Source organism: Sapajus apella, unplaced genomic scaffold, assembly GCF_009761245.1.
Source record: "Sapajus apella isolate SASKATOON/1434 unplaced genomic scaffold, GSC_monkey_1.0 scaffold16, whole genome shotgun sequence".
Lineage (NCBI taxonomy): Eukaryota > Metazoa > Chordata > Mammalia > Primates > Cebidae > Sapajus > Sapajus apella.
Genome location: NW_022436956.1, coordinates 32,301,489 through 32,316,402, shown reverse-complemented (window position 1 = coordinate 32,316,402; position 14,914 = coordinate 32,301,489). Strand labels below are relative to the sequence as shown.

The window sequence follows — 14,914 nt, the reverse complement described above, 5'->3', positions numbered from 1 at the left end:
TGCCTCAGCCTCCTGAGTAGCTGGGATTACAGGCACGCGCCACCATGCCCAGCTAATTTTTTGTAGTTTTAGTAGAGACGGGGTTTCACCGTGTTGACCAGGATGGTCTCGATCTCTTGACCTCGTGATCCACCCGCCTCGGCCTCCCAAAGTGCTGGGATTACAGGCGTGAGCCACCGCGCCCGGCCCGGAGCTAAGCTTCTTAACAAGGGGATATATATATGCAGTGGCTTAAAAAATAGAATTTAATTTCTTTCTGTATTTCTGCCTACTGGCTGGAAATTGGAGACAAGCAGAGCAAGCTTGGGAGCCTCATGTTGAGGAGAGCCCCTGCATCTGTCCAGGTCTGTGCACCACTGGACTGTTAGATAAAAGAGAAATAAAATTCAGTGTTGTTTGAACTTCTGTCCAGCTAGCTTTTCAGGCTGCAAAATATAAGAAAAGCCGAAAAGCATAAGACCAACAGTCACCTGTCTTTAAGCTTTCCTGGATATCCCATGTAACATTTCTGTATACTCTCTTTTAAGAAAGTCAGAGAAATGGTCTTTGATTTACAATGGCAATGTTATTAGCTAAAAATTGGGGCTCTCCAAAAAAAAGAAGCAGAGAATGAATGTTTGAGTAGGCATCTAGCAGTCTATGCCATCCTATCTAAATGCCAGGAGAAAATTAGTTGGCCTTTTCAGTGCCTGCCTTAGTCTGTTTTGTGCTGCTATAATAAAATACCGTGGACTGGGTAATATATAAAGAACAGAAATTTGTATCTGCAGAGTCTGGAGGATGGGAAGTTCAAAAACGGGGCTGGCATCTGATGAGAGCTTTTTTGCTGTATTATTCTGTGGTAGAAAGCAAGAGGGTGTGACAGGGAGAGAGAGAAAAAAGGGGGCCAAACTAGTCTTTTTATTATAAGGAACCAAATCTCATGATAACAAACTCACTCCTGAAATAATGGCATTAATCCACTCATGAGGGCAGAGCCCCCACAGCTTTGTCACTTTTTTTTTTGAGATGAAGTCTTGCTCTTTCGCCAACCTAGAGTACAGTGGCGTGATCTTGGCTCACTGTGACCTCCACCACCTGGGTTCAAGGGATTCTTCTGTATCAGCCTCCTGAGTAGCTGGGACTACAGGCGCAAGCCACCACGCCTGGCTAATTTTTTGTATTTTAGTAGAGATGGGGTTTCACCATGTTGGCCAGGATGATCTCAATCTCCTGACCTCATGATCCGCACGCCTTGGCCTCCCAAAGTGCTGGGATTACAGGTGTGAGCCATTGTGCCCAGCCTCAGCCTTGTCACTTCTTCAAAGGTTCACCTAATACTGTTAGAATGACATTTAAGTTTCAACATGAGTTTGACAAACATTCAAGCCATAGCAGTGGCTTAGTTTGTTCATCTGTAGTCGCATAAACTGGGTTGCTATGTGAGGTTAAATATAGTTCAGTTATTGTCAGGAACATTCTGGAAGACATGGAGTTGAAGAAAAAGAGTTCTACAACTGCAAAGTGTTACTAAAAATGATTTCTTTCAGCCTAATAAAACTAAACCTGAAATAGCTATAATTTCTTTACTAATTTATTAACTTTGCAATAATAAATAGCTGGTTCCTTTTTGTTACAAAAATTTTAAAGACACTTTTATTCCATGGTAACTTGTGTTGTTTCTTCCTAACAGATACACTTCATTTTTCAGATGAGATATCCTGTCTCTACCTTCTTCTTCTTCTTTATTAAAGGAACTTTTTGCCTGAAGAAACTTTGTGGTGATTATTTTTTATGTGCTTTTGAAAAATATTTTATGATCTTATTATTACAAAATAAATTCATGTCCATTATAAAAATACCTATAAGGAAAACCTGGATATGACCATGAATACTATTTTATTCTTTATCATTCCACATCCAAACATATGTTTATACTATAGTTATACATTTTAAAATATGTTAAAAAATATACTAAAAATATAACTGATAATTCAATACATAGTATTTTACAAATTGAATTTTTTTTTTTAAAAGTTAATCAGTTATTTAATTAGATCATCAGGACATTTAAAATACCAATTTGTGAGGATAAATTCCATTTGTCAGGGCAAACACAGATCGCAGGTAGCCCTGGAGCTGAGGAATAGCTTTGATTTTTGGTAAAATTTGTGAGTCCACAGCTTTCTGATCAATCTTGCACTATTCTGTAATCTCGTATTTCTCTTTTTCTGTGTCGAAGATCTCACCTTCCTGGTGTCTGGGCTTTTGCAGCTGCTTCTTCTTGAAGTAAGCATCAGTAAGATGTTTTGGGATTTTTACATTACTGATATCAATTTTGGTTGAGGTGGCAATGACAAATTTCTGGTGCGTTCTTCGCAGAGGAACTCGATTGAGGACCAGAGGTCCAGTCACAAGTAATAAGCCACTAGCCAGCTGCTTCAGGAAAACCACCCTTTTGCCCCTGGGGCGTCCAGTGAGGATGATCAGAATGGTCCCGGGGGTGATGCTGGTTCGCAGTTTTCTCACGTGCTGACTGAAGGGTTTTTTGCCGTGGCTCAACAGCTTTCCAGGCACATCTTCAGTAGGATAATACCTAGGCATTTTGCAAAGTTTAACCACCCGGGTACCGCCGTTTTTGTCACCACCAACTGGTTTTGTAACAGTTGCAAGAACCTTCTCCTTCTTTTTCTTTTCAACCTTGGATTTAGCCACTGAGTACTTCCTCTTGTACATGGCCTTTCTGGAATACATGGCAGATCGGGAATACCTGCCAATTCCTCTGACAAGAACAGGATTGCAGCTGCAATGGGGCTTCCCCTTCTTGGGCTTTTTAGCCTTGGGGTTACCCTTTTTCACTTTGCTACCAGCATCAGCCTTCTTGGCTTCAGGTTTCTTCTCTTTAGTATCCGGCTTCTCAACTTTTTCACCCGCCATCTTGCAAGATGGGAAAGCTACAAATTGAATTTTAACTTGTGATATTTTTTCATTGTAAAGATTTTCTCTTTTTTTGGGAAAAATACATATAAGATAAAATTTATTCTCAATCATTTTTAAGTGTACAGTTCAGTGGTATTAAGTACATTCGTGTGGTTGTACAATCATCACCACCATCAATCTCCAGAACACTTTCCATCTTGCAAAACTGAAGCTCTGCACCCATTAAACAATAACTCTCTATTGCCCCTTCCCCCAAAGGCCCTGGAAAATACCATTCTACTTTCCATCTCTATGAATGTTATTACTCTAAGTACCTCATATAAATGAAGTCATGCAGTGTTTGTCTTTTTGTAATTGGCTTGTTTCACTTAGCATAATGTCCTCAAAATTTATCCAAAATTTTCTTCCTTTTTATGGCTAACATTCCACTGTATCTATATACCACATTTTCTTTATCTGTTCATCTGCCAGTGGACACTTGGATGACTCTACATTTTAGCTCTTGTGAATAATGCTGCTATGAACGTTAAGTGTACAACTGTGTCTTTGAGATCGTGCTTTCACTTCTTTGAGCACACTCCCAGAAGTGGAATCGCTGGATCATATGATAATTATTCTACTTTTATTTCTTGGAGAACCACCGTACTGTTTTCCACAACTGCTTTACAATTTTTCCTCCAAGAGTGCATAGAGGTCGCAGTTTCTTCATATCTTTGCCAACATTTATTCTCAGTTTTTAAAAATTGTAGCCATGTTAGGGGATGTGAGGTGGTATCTCGTTGTAGTTTTTTTTTTTTTTTTTTTTTTTTTTTGAGACGGAGTTTTGCTCTTGTTACCCAGGCTGGAGTGCAATGGCGCGATCTTGGCTCACCGCAACCTCCGCCTCCTGGGTTCAGGCAACTCTTCTGCCTCAGCCTCTTGAGTAGCTGGGATTACAGGCACGCGCCACCAGGCCCAGCCGATATTTTTGTATTTTTAGTAGAGACGGGGTTTCACCATGTTTACCAGGATGGTCTCTTATCTCTTGACCTCGTGATCCACCCGCCTCGGACTCCCAAAGTGCTGGGATTACAGGCGTGAGCCACCGCGCCCGGCCTCGTTGTAGTTTTAATTTGCATTTCTTTAATGATTAGTGATGTTGAGCATGTTTTAATGTGCTTATTGATCATTTGTTTATCTTCTTTGTAGGAACTTTGATTTAAGTTCTTTGCTCGTTTTTGAATCAAACTTTTTTTTTCTTGTCGAATTTTAGGAGTTCTCTATATATTTTCAATATGAATCCCTTATTGTTGAGAGTGTTTTTTGATGTACAAAATTCTTACATTTTCATGAAGTTCAATATATTCATTTTGTTGTTGTTTGTGCTTTTGGTGTCATATCCAATAAATCATTGTCAAATTCAATATCATGAAGTACCTGCCCTTTGCTTTCTTCTCAGAATTTTTTTTTTCTTTTGAGATAGAGTCTCACTTTGTCATCCAGGCTGGAGTGCAGTTGCCTGATCTAGACCCACTGCAACCTCTACCTCCTAGGATCAAGTGATTCTTGTACCTCAGAGAATCCAAATAGTTGGGATTACAGGCGCATGCCATCACACCGGGCTAATTTTTGTGTTTTTAGTAGAGATGGGGTTTCACCAGATTGCTCGGGCTGGCCTTGAACTCCTGACCTCAAGGGATCCACCTGCTTTGGCCTCTCAAAGTGCTGGGATTACAGATTGGAGTCACTGCGCCTGGCCTCTTCTCAGAATTTTAGTTTTAGGTTTATATTTAGGTCATAGACCCTTTTTTCTTTTTTGAGACAAAGTTTCACTCTGTCACCCAAGCTGGAGTGCAGTTTGATCTTGGCTCACTGCAATCTCCACCTACCGGGTCAAGCAATTCTTGTGCCTCAGCCTCCCAAGTAGCTGGGATTATAGGTGTGTACCACCATGCTCATATAATTTTTGTATTTTTAGTAGAGACGGGTTTCACCATGGTGGTTAGGCTGGTCTCAAACTCCTGACCTCAAGTGATCTGCATGCCTTGTTCTCCCAAAGTGCTAGGATTACAGACCTGAGCCACTGCCCAGCCCCTTAGACCCATTTTGAGTTTTTTAAAAAAATTATTCTTTGAGTTCTAGGATACATGTGCAGAACATGCATGTTTGTTACATAGGTATACATATGCCATGGTGGTTTGCTGCACCCATCAACCCATTATCTAGGTTTTAAGCCCCGCATGCATTTGATATTTCTCCTAATGCTCTCCCTCCCCTTGTCCTCCACCCCCTGACAGGCCCTGGTGTGTGATGTTCCCCTTCCTGTGTCCGTGCGTTCTCATTTTTCAACTCCTACTTTTGAGTGAGAATATGTGGTGTTTGGTTTTCTGTTCCTGTATTAGTTTGCTGAGAATGATGGTATCCAGCTTCATCCATGTCTCTGCAAAGACAGGAACTCATTCTTATTTACGGCTGCATAGTATTCCATGGTGTATATGTGCCACATTTACTTTATACAGTCTATTAGTGATGGCCATTTGGGTTGGCTCCAACTCTTTGCTATTGTAAATAGTGCTGCAATAAACATATGTTTGCATGTATCTTTATAGCAGATTATAATCCTTTGGGTATATACCCACTAATGGGATTGCTGGGTCAAATGGTATTTCTGGTTCTAGATCCTTGAAGAGTCACCACATTGTCTTCCACAATGGTTGAACTAATTTACACTCCCACCAACAGTGTAAAAGCATTCCTATTTCTCCACATCCTCTCTAGCATCTGTTGTTTCCTGGCTTTTTAATGATCACCATTCTAACTGACATGAGATAGTATCTCATTGTGATTTTGATGTACATTTCTCTAATGACCAGTGATGATGAACTTTTTTTAATATGTTTGTTGGCCACATAAATGTTTTCTTTTGAGAAGTGTCTGAAGCTGACAATCTAGAGTGGACTTTTTAGTTAAACAGAAGATTGTTAATTCAGTGAGGTAAGTGATGACTGTGAGGGGTAAAGTTTAGTTACCAAGGCAGCTCTTAAGAGGAGTATCTAAGCAGGTTTAGGTGAGTGTGAGATCAGTGAAGATATTCTGGACGTAGAGACATATAGACCGAGAGATGAAGAACTCCAGAAGTAGCCAGGGGAAAAGAAGCAGCTATTTTTATGTCAGTTTTGAAACCCTGTAAGCTAGGTTGTTTCCTTTGTAGAGCCCCGATGAGTGATTCTGATGGCACACATTTTCCTTCACATCCTTGTTTTTCATGGCAGAATTGATAGCATTCATAAATTTACTCGAGTGAAATAAAATATTTCGACATGTAAAGGATTCTAAAGTCATAAATGATTACTGGTAAATATTATCTTATTAGTTGATCATGAAATTCTATAACTAGAAGGATCATAAGTCTTGCTTTATAAAGTAAGGGAGTTAAAATAAATGATGATCCGTAGCTGAGAGAAGATAAGAAAGCCCAAGGCCTCCCTTCTAGTTAGAACATAATTAGGATCAAAACAGAACATCAGACACAGATCAATATTTTTTCCATTTCATATGATTATTTTTACATTGACAACAACAACAAAAATGTAAGAACAGCCCTGGTTAGCGTCACACTAGGCTGGCACCAGGAGAAAAAAGTAATTAACTTATTTGTTTATACCACTTCAGTCACTTTTGATCTGGTCTTCATTCCGCATTGTTGGACTCTATTTTTCTGAAAGGTTTCATGGCAAAGATGGTGAATGACACTGACAAGGAGAGGAAGACTACTATATTTTATTTTATCCTTTCGTAGTTAGATTCATTTGTTTTTGTGCTAGCATGGCACAAATAATTTATTAGAAGAACATTAGAATGCTTTATGAAATCCTAAAAAACTGTTAAAGAACCAGGGCTTGGGAAAAAATAGTCCTACAGTATTTCTGGGATCTTCAGCAGCTTATTTGAAACATATGGATCTTTCCTGTGGGATCTCATCATAAATGAGACTCAGCTCAGAGCTCTCAGTCTCTAGGCCTCTCTGTTTACTGTGGTTAGTTTGTGGAGTCTTTGTGCATCCAAGAGCTTGCTCTGTTCAGGATGGTGTCTTTCAGGTGAGAACAGGGCCTGGAAAATGGTTGCTGTGGTTTGGATATGGTTTGTTTGTCTCCACTGAATCTCATGTTGAAATTTAACCCCCAGTGTGGTGGTGTCAGGGGGTGGGGCCTGGTGGAAGAGGTGTGGGTGATGGAGGCAGATCCCTCTTGAATGGCTTGGTGCTGTTCTTGCAGCAGTGAGTGAGTTCTTGTTCTTGGGAGACTGGACTGGTTCACAGGGGAACAGATTAGTTTCCATGAGAGTGGATGGTTATAAAGCCACGCTGTCCCTCAGTTTTGGGCCCTGCTTCACACATACCTGCTTCCTGTTTGATCTTCTCCATCATGTTAAGACTTAGCACAAAAACTCTCACCAGAAGCCAACCAGATGCTAGTGCCATGCTTTTTGTACAGTCTTCAGAACCATGGGGTAAATAAATCTCTTTTTTTTTTTTTTTTTTTTGGGAGGGAGTCTCGCCCTGTCACCTATGCTGGAGTGCAGTGGTGTTATCTTGGCTCACTGCAACCTCTGCCTCCTGGGTTCAAGTGATTCTCCTGCCTTAGCCTCCCAAGTAGCTTGAATTATATGTGTGTATCACCACACTTGGCTACTTTTTGTATTTTTAGTAGAGACAGGGTTTTGCCATGTTGGCCAGACTGGTCCTGAACTCTTGACCTTAAGTGATTTGCCCACCCTGGCCTCCCAAAGTGCTGGGATTATAGGCATGAGCCACCATGCCTGACCCAGCTAAAACCTCTTTCCTTAATTACCCAACGTCAGGTATTTCTGTATACCAACACAAAACAGACTAAGACAATGGTAAATACTCGGTACATATTGAATGAGTAAGTGAATGGAATTCCACAATTCCCTATGGAGAAAATACCTGATTGGTCCTGCCTGGATCAGGTGTCTGCCCCTGCTCCCAGCAGCTGTGGCAGGAGTTGGGATAGCACACAGTTGGCACGAAGGCCTGCTGTAGGTCGGGGTACTCATCAGAGAAGAAAAACTGTCAGAGAAGGGGGCTGATGACTTGCAAGTGAGTTATTTGTGTTTGTTCTTAAAAGACTGACAGGCAACCAACAGTTCTGGAGAACTGGCATTTAAAATAAAAAAAGATTATTGTATAAACTTTGGTGTCTTTTCATGTACTGCATCTAAACTTGGTATTCCAATTAGCACATTTCAGAGAAATAAAATGTCGTCTATTGTAGGATGAATGATTTCTTTGTATACCATTAAAAAAGAAGAGATACTAAAGAAGTAGAGTCTGATAGGAAACACTGATATAAAGCTCAGACACCAATGGCTGATCTTGTGGTACAAAGATAAATGAGAACTAAATCTGCCACACCAAAGATACAGCAAGGTTCAGCCTGGCCAACATGATGAAAACACGTCTCTACTTTTTTAAAAATCCAAAAATTAGCTGGGTGTGGTGGTCCACACTTGTAATCCTAACTACTCAGGAGGCTGAGGCAGGAGAATTGCTTGAACTCAGGAGGCGGAAGTTGCAGTGAGTCAAGATCACGCCACTGCACTCCAGTCTGGGCAACAGAGCAAGACTCTGAATCAAAAAACAAAAACCCAAAAAACAGAAAGGACACCACTATCTCAATTGTAGTACTGGAGGAAAATACATTATACTGACTGAATGTATGAATGCTAAGCTGGCACTCCTGCAGGTTTGTTGACTGAAGTCACACAAACAGTGTGGCCCAATCTCAAGCAAATAAATTAATATCAAGTGATCTCAGATTGATAGGGCTCCATATGTTTGGCAGAAACAAACCCAAATCCTCTTCAGGAGAAGAGCCAGCAGCTATTGTAAGATGCCTTCTTATTTTAGCAATGTAAACATGTACAAATGTATGTTTTACAACCTGTGAAATTGGCAATGTGCTGAATAATTGTGGAAATTCATCCAATTCTCCTGCATCCTAGATTCACAGATTAATTTCAGGATAAAGGTAAGTTTTGAGAGGATGAGGAGAGTTTGGCTAAGGAATGATAAAAGGATAAATATATGGAAATCAGAAAAGATTTAATCTCCTGGCACCAAAAAGATGATTTAGTCTCCTGGAACAGCAATCACAGAAAGACTAGTTTATAATTTTAGCATCCTCAAAGTATCATTTTAAATTCGGCCTTTAAGAAAATGCATAAATTAGATGGTATTTGTTTTGGTCATTTCCATGTGAGATTTTTTTTGTCTTTTCTTCCCTGTTCAGAGAATCATCATTTCATCTCATTCATGTGCCCTCATGAGAGGATCAGTATCAGTTATTTTCTCCTTGGTATAAATTTGTGTTTATACATTACTTCTTTCCTTTTTTTTTTTTCCCCCAAAATGTGTTTGTAATTGTGGCAGAAATTTTCAGGCATTTGCTAAGAAGTGGAGGAAGCATTGAATTTCAAAGCCTCTCCTTAGCACACCTGTAATTAAACCATATGAGCAACACTCTTGACTTCCTCTTTCTTATTTCCTTACATTTTTAATAAATAAAATATCTCAAAATGTCAAGAGTAAATATTTCTGATTTTAATTTATTTTATTTTTATTCTTTATATGCATTTTTATTTTAAAACATTTTCACTATGGACATATATTACATTTATTTAATTTATAATAAAAACAATACTTTTATATAAATTAGAAAATAGAACCCAGAGGGAAAAATGTTCCCAGAAGGAAAAGCAACTTCTCTTTTTCCTTCTGCCACCAGAAGTAATACATTTTCTTTCATTTTTAGCTGTCTAAAAATAGTTACCTCCATATTATTGAATAATATGCTTACACCACTATTACTTTTCTTTTTTTTTCTTTTTCTTTTCTTTTTTTTTTTTTTAAGACAGGATCTCATTCTGTCTCCCAGGCTAGAGTGCTGTGGTGGGATGATGGCTTACTGCAGCCTCCTTGACCTCCTAGGCTCAGGTGATCCCCCTACTTTAGCATCTCAAGTAGCTGGGACTACAGTGTGTGCCACTATGCCAGGCTAATTATCTATCTATCTATCTATCTATCTATCTATCTATCATCTATATCAATCAATCAATCAGTCTATCTGCTTGCTTGTTTTTTGAGACAGGTTCTTGCTCTGTAGCCCAGGTTGGAGTGCAGTGGTGTGATCTTGGCTCACTGTAACCTCTGTTTCCCAGGTTCAAGCGATTCTGCTGCCTCAGCCTCCCACTTAGCTAGGATTACAGGTGCCTGCTACCATGCCCAGCTAATTTTTGTATTTTTAATAGAGATGGGGCTTTGCCATGTGGGCCAGGCTGGTCTCGAACTCCTGACCTCAAGTGATCCACCCACCTTGGCTTCCCAAAATGCTGGGATTATAGGTATGAGCCACCACGGCTGGCCATAATTTTTTATTTTATGTAGAGATGCAAGTTCACTAGGTTGCCATGTTGGTCCTGCCTGTGTCAGGTGTCTGCCCCTGCTCCAGTGTGACAGGAGTTGGGATAGTACACAGTTGTCATGAAGGACTTCTATAGGTCACGGGTACTAACTAGAGAAAAAGACTGTCAGAGAAGGGGACTGATGACTTGAAAGTAAGTGCCTGGCCCAGATGATTCTCCCACTTTGGCCTCCCAAAGTTCTGGGATTAATGTGGTGAGCCACCACACCCGGCTTATATCACTATTTATTTATCAGTTTTAGGTGTTCTGTATTCAGAGAATTTGCTCACTTGTACTGCTCTCTGCTGTTCTTCCCTTCTCTCCTAATTTTGATAGTTGCATCTTTATTGGTTTTGCTTGTAACTTTACATGATCTTTGTAAATGTTTGCTTCTTGTTCCATTAGTTTCAGGTACATCCTCTCAATTCCCCACCCTGAAATATGAGGCTCTCAAAGCCTCTTGCATTGTCTGTATCTCTCCTTCACCTCCCAACTTCCCATATTGTTAACATTGTCGTGATTGATATGACTTTTTCATTCTGTATCCATCAATAAATTGAGCTTTATCAATATGCTGATTATAAATACTGAAGAGCATTTAAATAAATCACCATGTAAACATTACTCAACTCAGAGCTGAGCAGTGAGCCACAATTACATTTCTTCTCTCTGGTTCTGACATGACCCCTTGCCTCTCACAGGAGAATTTTCCCTTTATTTCAATTGCACTCTTCTTTCTTCCAATTCTCTGGTTCCTCTTTGAGTAATTACTCTGATTACTCTTTGAGAATTACTCTTGTCACATTTGAGTTTGTTGCCTTGTATTTGGATTATGATTTTTATTATAATTCCTCATTTTCCCTTGAATATCTGGTTGTCATTTTTCTCCATTGGGAGATGACATTTATGTCCCTTCACCATATATCCTATATATTTTCCAGATTTTTACTCATCATTTCATATATTGTTTAGTAGCTATTTCTTTTTTTAAAACCATCTTTTTAAAATTTTTATTTATTTATTTAGGTCCTGTTGTAATTTAGACTGGTTACTTTCTAGTCCTGGGGCACAGTTATCATTCTCAGATTCCTTTTCCATCATTTCCATATCTCACATCTTCTTTCTTGGATTTCATCCTTTGTGTTTGCAATATATTTTAAATTAGCTATCTCAGAAAATGTACATGAGAGATAGACTTTCTGAACTCTTGTCGTACAAGATTGAACTTATGTTGGCTTCACATTTATATCAGTTTTTGAGGGCTGACGTTAAAAAGTATGGTAAATTGTATGGCTTAAAATAACAGTCTCACAGCTCTGAATGCCAGAAGGCCAAAAGTAAGGTGTCAGCTAAGTTGGCATCTGTGGGAGAATCTGCTCCATGTCTCTCTCCTGACTTTGAGTGGTTGCCAGCAGCCCTTGGCATTCTTTGGCTTATAGTTGCTTTGCTCCAGTCTCTGCCTCTGTTACCACCTGGCATTTTCCTTGTGTGCCTCTGTCTTTACATAGCTTAGGCTTTCTTAGAAGGACAATAGTCATTGGATTTAGCACCAACTCCACTTCAGAATGGCCTCATTTTAACTTTACTACCTCTGCAAACACCCCATTTCTTTTTTCTTTTGTCTTTTTTTTTTTTTCTTTTTGAGACAGAGTCTCCGTTGCCCAGGCTGGAGTGTAGTGGCGTGATCTTGGCTCACTGCAACTTCTGCCTCCTGGATTGGAGTAATTCTCCTGCTTTAGACTACCAGGTAGCTGGGATTACAGGTGTGTGCCAAAAATGCCTGGCTAATTTTTGTATTTTTAGGACACATGGGGTTTCACCATGTTGGCTGGTCTTGAACTCCTGACCTCAGGTGATCGAGCCACCCACCTCGGCCTCCCATACAGGCATGAGCCACTGCGCCCGGCCCAAACACATTTTAAAATAAGGTCCCATTTTCACAGGTACCGGGGATGAGTACTTTAACTTGTCTTTCTGGGGGACACGATTCAACCCACAACCACACTGGATAGATGATTTGGTTGAGCATGGAATTCTAGGATAAAAATAACTCATCCTTAGAACTTGGCTTCACTCTAGCTTAGAATCATTTTTGCTGATGAGAAATCTGATGTCAGTTTAATTCTATTTTGTTGCAGTATTTAAAAAAAAAAAACCTTAGGGCATGGTTAAAATCTATTCTTAGTGTTCTAAAATTTTAACACAATGTCATTTCTTTCGTTTGAAGATTTGTTTTTCTCCAAACCAGTCCCCCTTCTCAAGATTGGAACATGTCCAATTATTTCTTTGAGAATTTTCTTTTCTTTATTTTGTCTATTCTTCATTTTTGGAAATCTTATTGGCTATTGTAGCAGACAAGGTTGAATGAGAGGAGCAGAACCACTGAGAATGACGTAAAGTAAGGGACTTAGAGGGATTTATCCTCATACCTTTGTGGGAGCTGGTAAAACGATCTTGGTTTGGCTGTTTCTTCTGTATCTGGTGCTGAGCTTGAAGTTACAGGACAGGTGTTAGGGGTTAAAAGATAGAAGTAAAATGGGGAGAGCGGCACACCTGGGACCTGTGAGGCGAGTAACAAGCTGGAACCTCTCCTTCTATCACGAGGACTTGTGATGGCTTCTCCCTGTTGCTAAGTCTCCAACCTTGCCTCTGTGAGTGCCCTATCGTAGATACTATTATTATTGTGTGGAGCCACACTCAGGCCTAGCAGAGGAGAAGGAAGAGATAATGTGGGAGCTAGAGTTGGGCCTGCAGTGTTTTGTGCCAACAATGTGAATGAGCAGAATCATAAATTTGTGCATGAACTACAACAGCACCAGACCCATATCAGCCTTGGTAGAGCAAATATTTTTTTAATTCCATGGTCCAAATTCCATGCAGATTTTTCTTGTGACCAGCCCTAACAAGAAACATAGAGAACGGAATTCTGGGAAATAGTTTCGCTTAGTCAAGTTGACTTATTTCAAAGCCAACAGAGGTGGGTGTTGGACCTCCTGAATTGATCTTTTCTCCTTTTCTCTGTCCTATTTTCTATATGTGTATAGTCTTTCAGCTCATTTTGAGTGGCTTTATCTTCCAACTCTTTTATTTTATACTTCTATCTCAACAATCATAAATTCAATTTTCAAGAGTTTCAGCTTATTCTCTGATAATTTTTAATAAAATCTTGGTATTACTGTTTTGTTTTGTTTTTGAGACAGAGTCTCACTCTGTTGCCCAGGCTGAAGTGAAGTGGCATGATGTCGGCTCACTGCAATCTCTGTTTCCTGTGTCCAAGCAATTCTCTTGCCTCAGCCTCCTGAGTAACTGGAATTATAGGCGCCTACCACCATGCTCAGCTAATTTTTGTGTTTTTAGTAGAGACAGGGTTTCACCATGTTGGCCAGGCTGGTCTTGAACTCCTGACCTCAAGTGATCCTCCCACTTTGGCCTCCCAAAGTGCTGAGATTACAGGTGTGAGCTACTGCGCCTGGCTGGTTACTGTTTTTTATGTATAAAGTATCATCTCAAATTTCTGTGAGAATGTCCTGTTATTTTTTTCTTATACCTCTTCTATTCTCTAAATTATTTCTGTTTTTTTCTGGGGTAAATTTCTTTGGTGGCACTTTTTTTTTTTTCAATGAGCTATTAGTTTGTTCCCCATTTCATTGTAATAATGGGTGTGGAGGCTAAAGCAATTCCATCTTGGATGTTAATCCACCATATTAACTTCTCACTAACCGCAGTTCTGGGAAGGCCTCCAAGATTTCCAGTTTATTTTTGTTCCTTGTGTAAGAGTAGGTACTTACCATAAATTTCTGCCCTTAGGTCAAAACAACCTTGATGTTACTGTGCTACAGTTTTCCTATATGTCCCTTCTGAAGCATGGATACCCTTTCTCTATGGCATGTGAGTCCTGGTTCTGGGGGTAATGGTGCAGGAATCCACCCTCTTGTCTTATGGCTGCCCAAGATAAGGCTTCTGTTTGTAAGTTACTAGTAAATGTTTCTTTCCGAGAAACTGGATTTGTCATCCTCTTCTTGAGCCCCACAGCTTCTCAGGCCCTTGTGGGTAGGTTTGCGTAGATCTGTCCACTGAGGAACAATGCAACAATACGAAAGCTGACTAGAGGCTTGGTGTCCATGGATGTTCTTGTTCACTGGTACATTTAAGTTAGGATGAGCAGATGGATGGAGCCTTCCCTACTCCCAGCCTCAAAGCCAAAATATGGATATTTTGTTCAGAGGTACATAACTCAATTTAAATGTCCTGTTCTCTCTCAAAATTTTTAAACATTTATCTAGCAAAGAACTGTTTGGTATTTTGCCTGAAAGTGAACATGTGACTCTCTGCCATTTTTGTTAAAGGGATGAAATGAAGTCAATTGTCTTATATACATGTACACATACACAGTTAATCCCCTAATACCATTTTTCATCCTGCCTTCCTTAAACCTTCTAACTGAGCCTCTCAGGAGTTGGACAATTTAACTCCCATTTTCACTGTAGGCCTCCTTGTACATCCTAGGCTGAGGCTGACAGGTTTTGTCTATCAA

At 39.8% G+C, this 14,914-nt stretch overlaps 1 pseudogene across 1 annotated transcript; it reads right to left on the bottom strand.

The window, feature by feature from the left end:
- Nucleotides 1-2,016: 2,016 nt before the first annotated feature.
- On the bottom strand, nt 2,017-2,953 carry LOC116556410 (annotated as a pseudogene). Its single transcript, XR_004270983.1, has one exon. The product of XR_004270983.1 is annotated as a 60S ribosomal protein L6 pseudogene (transcript).
- Between the last annotated feature and the right edge of the window lie 11,961 nt (nt 2,954-14,914).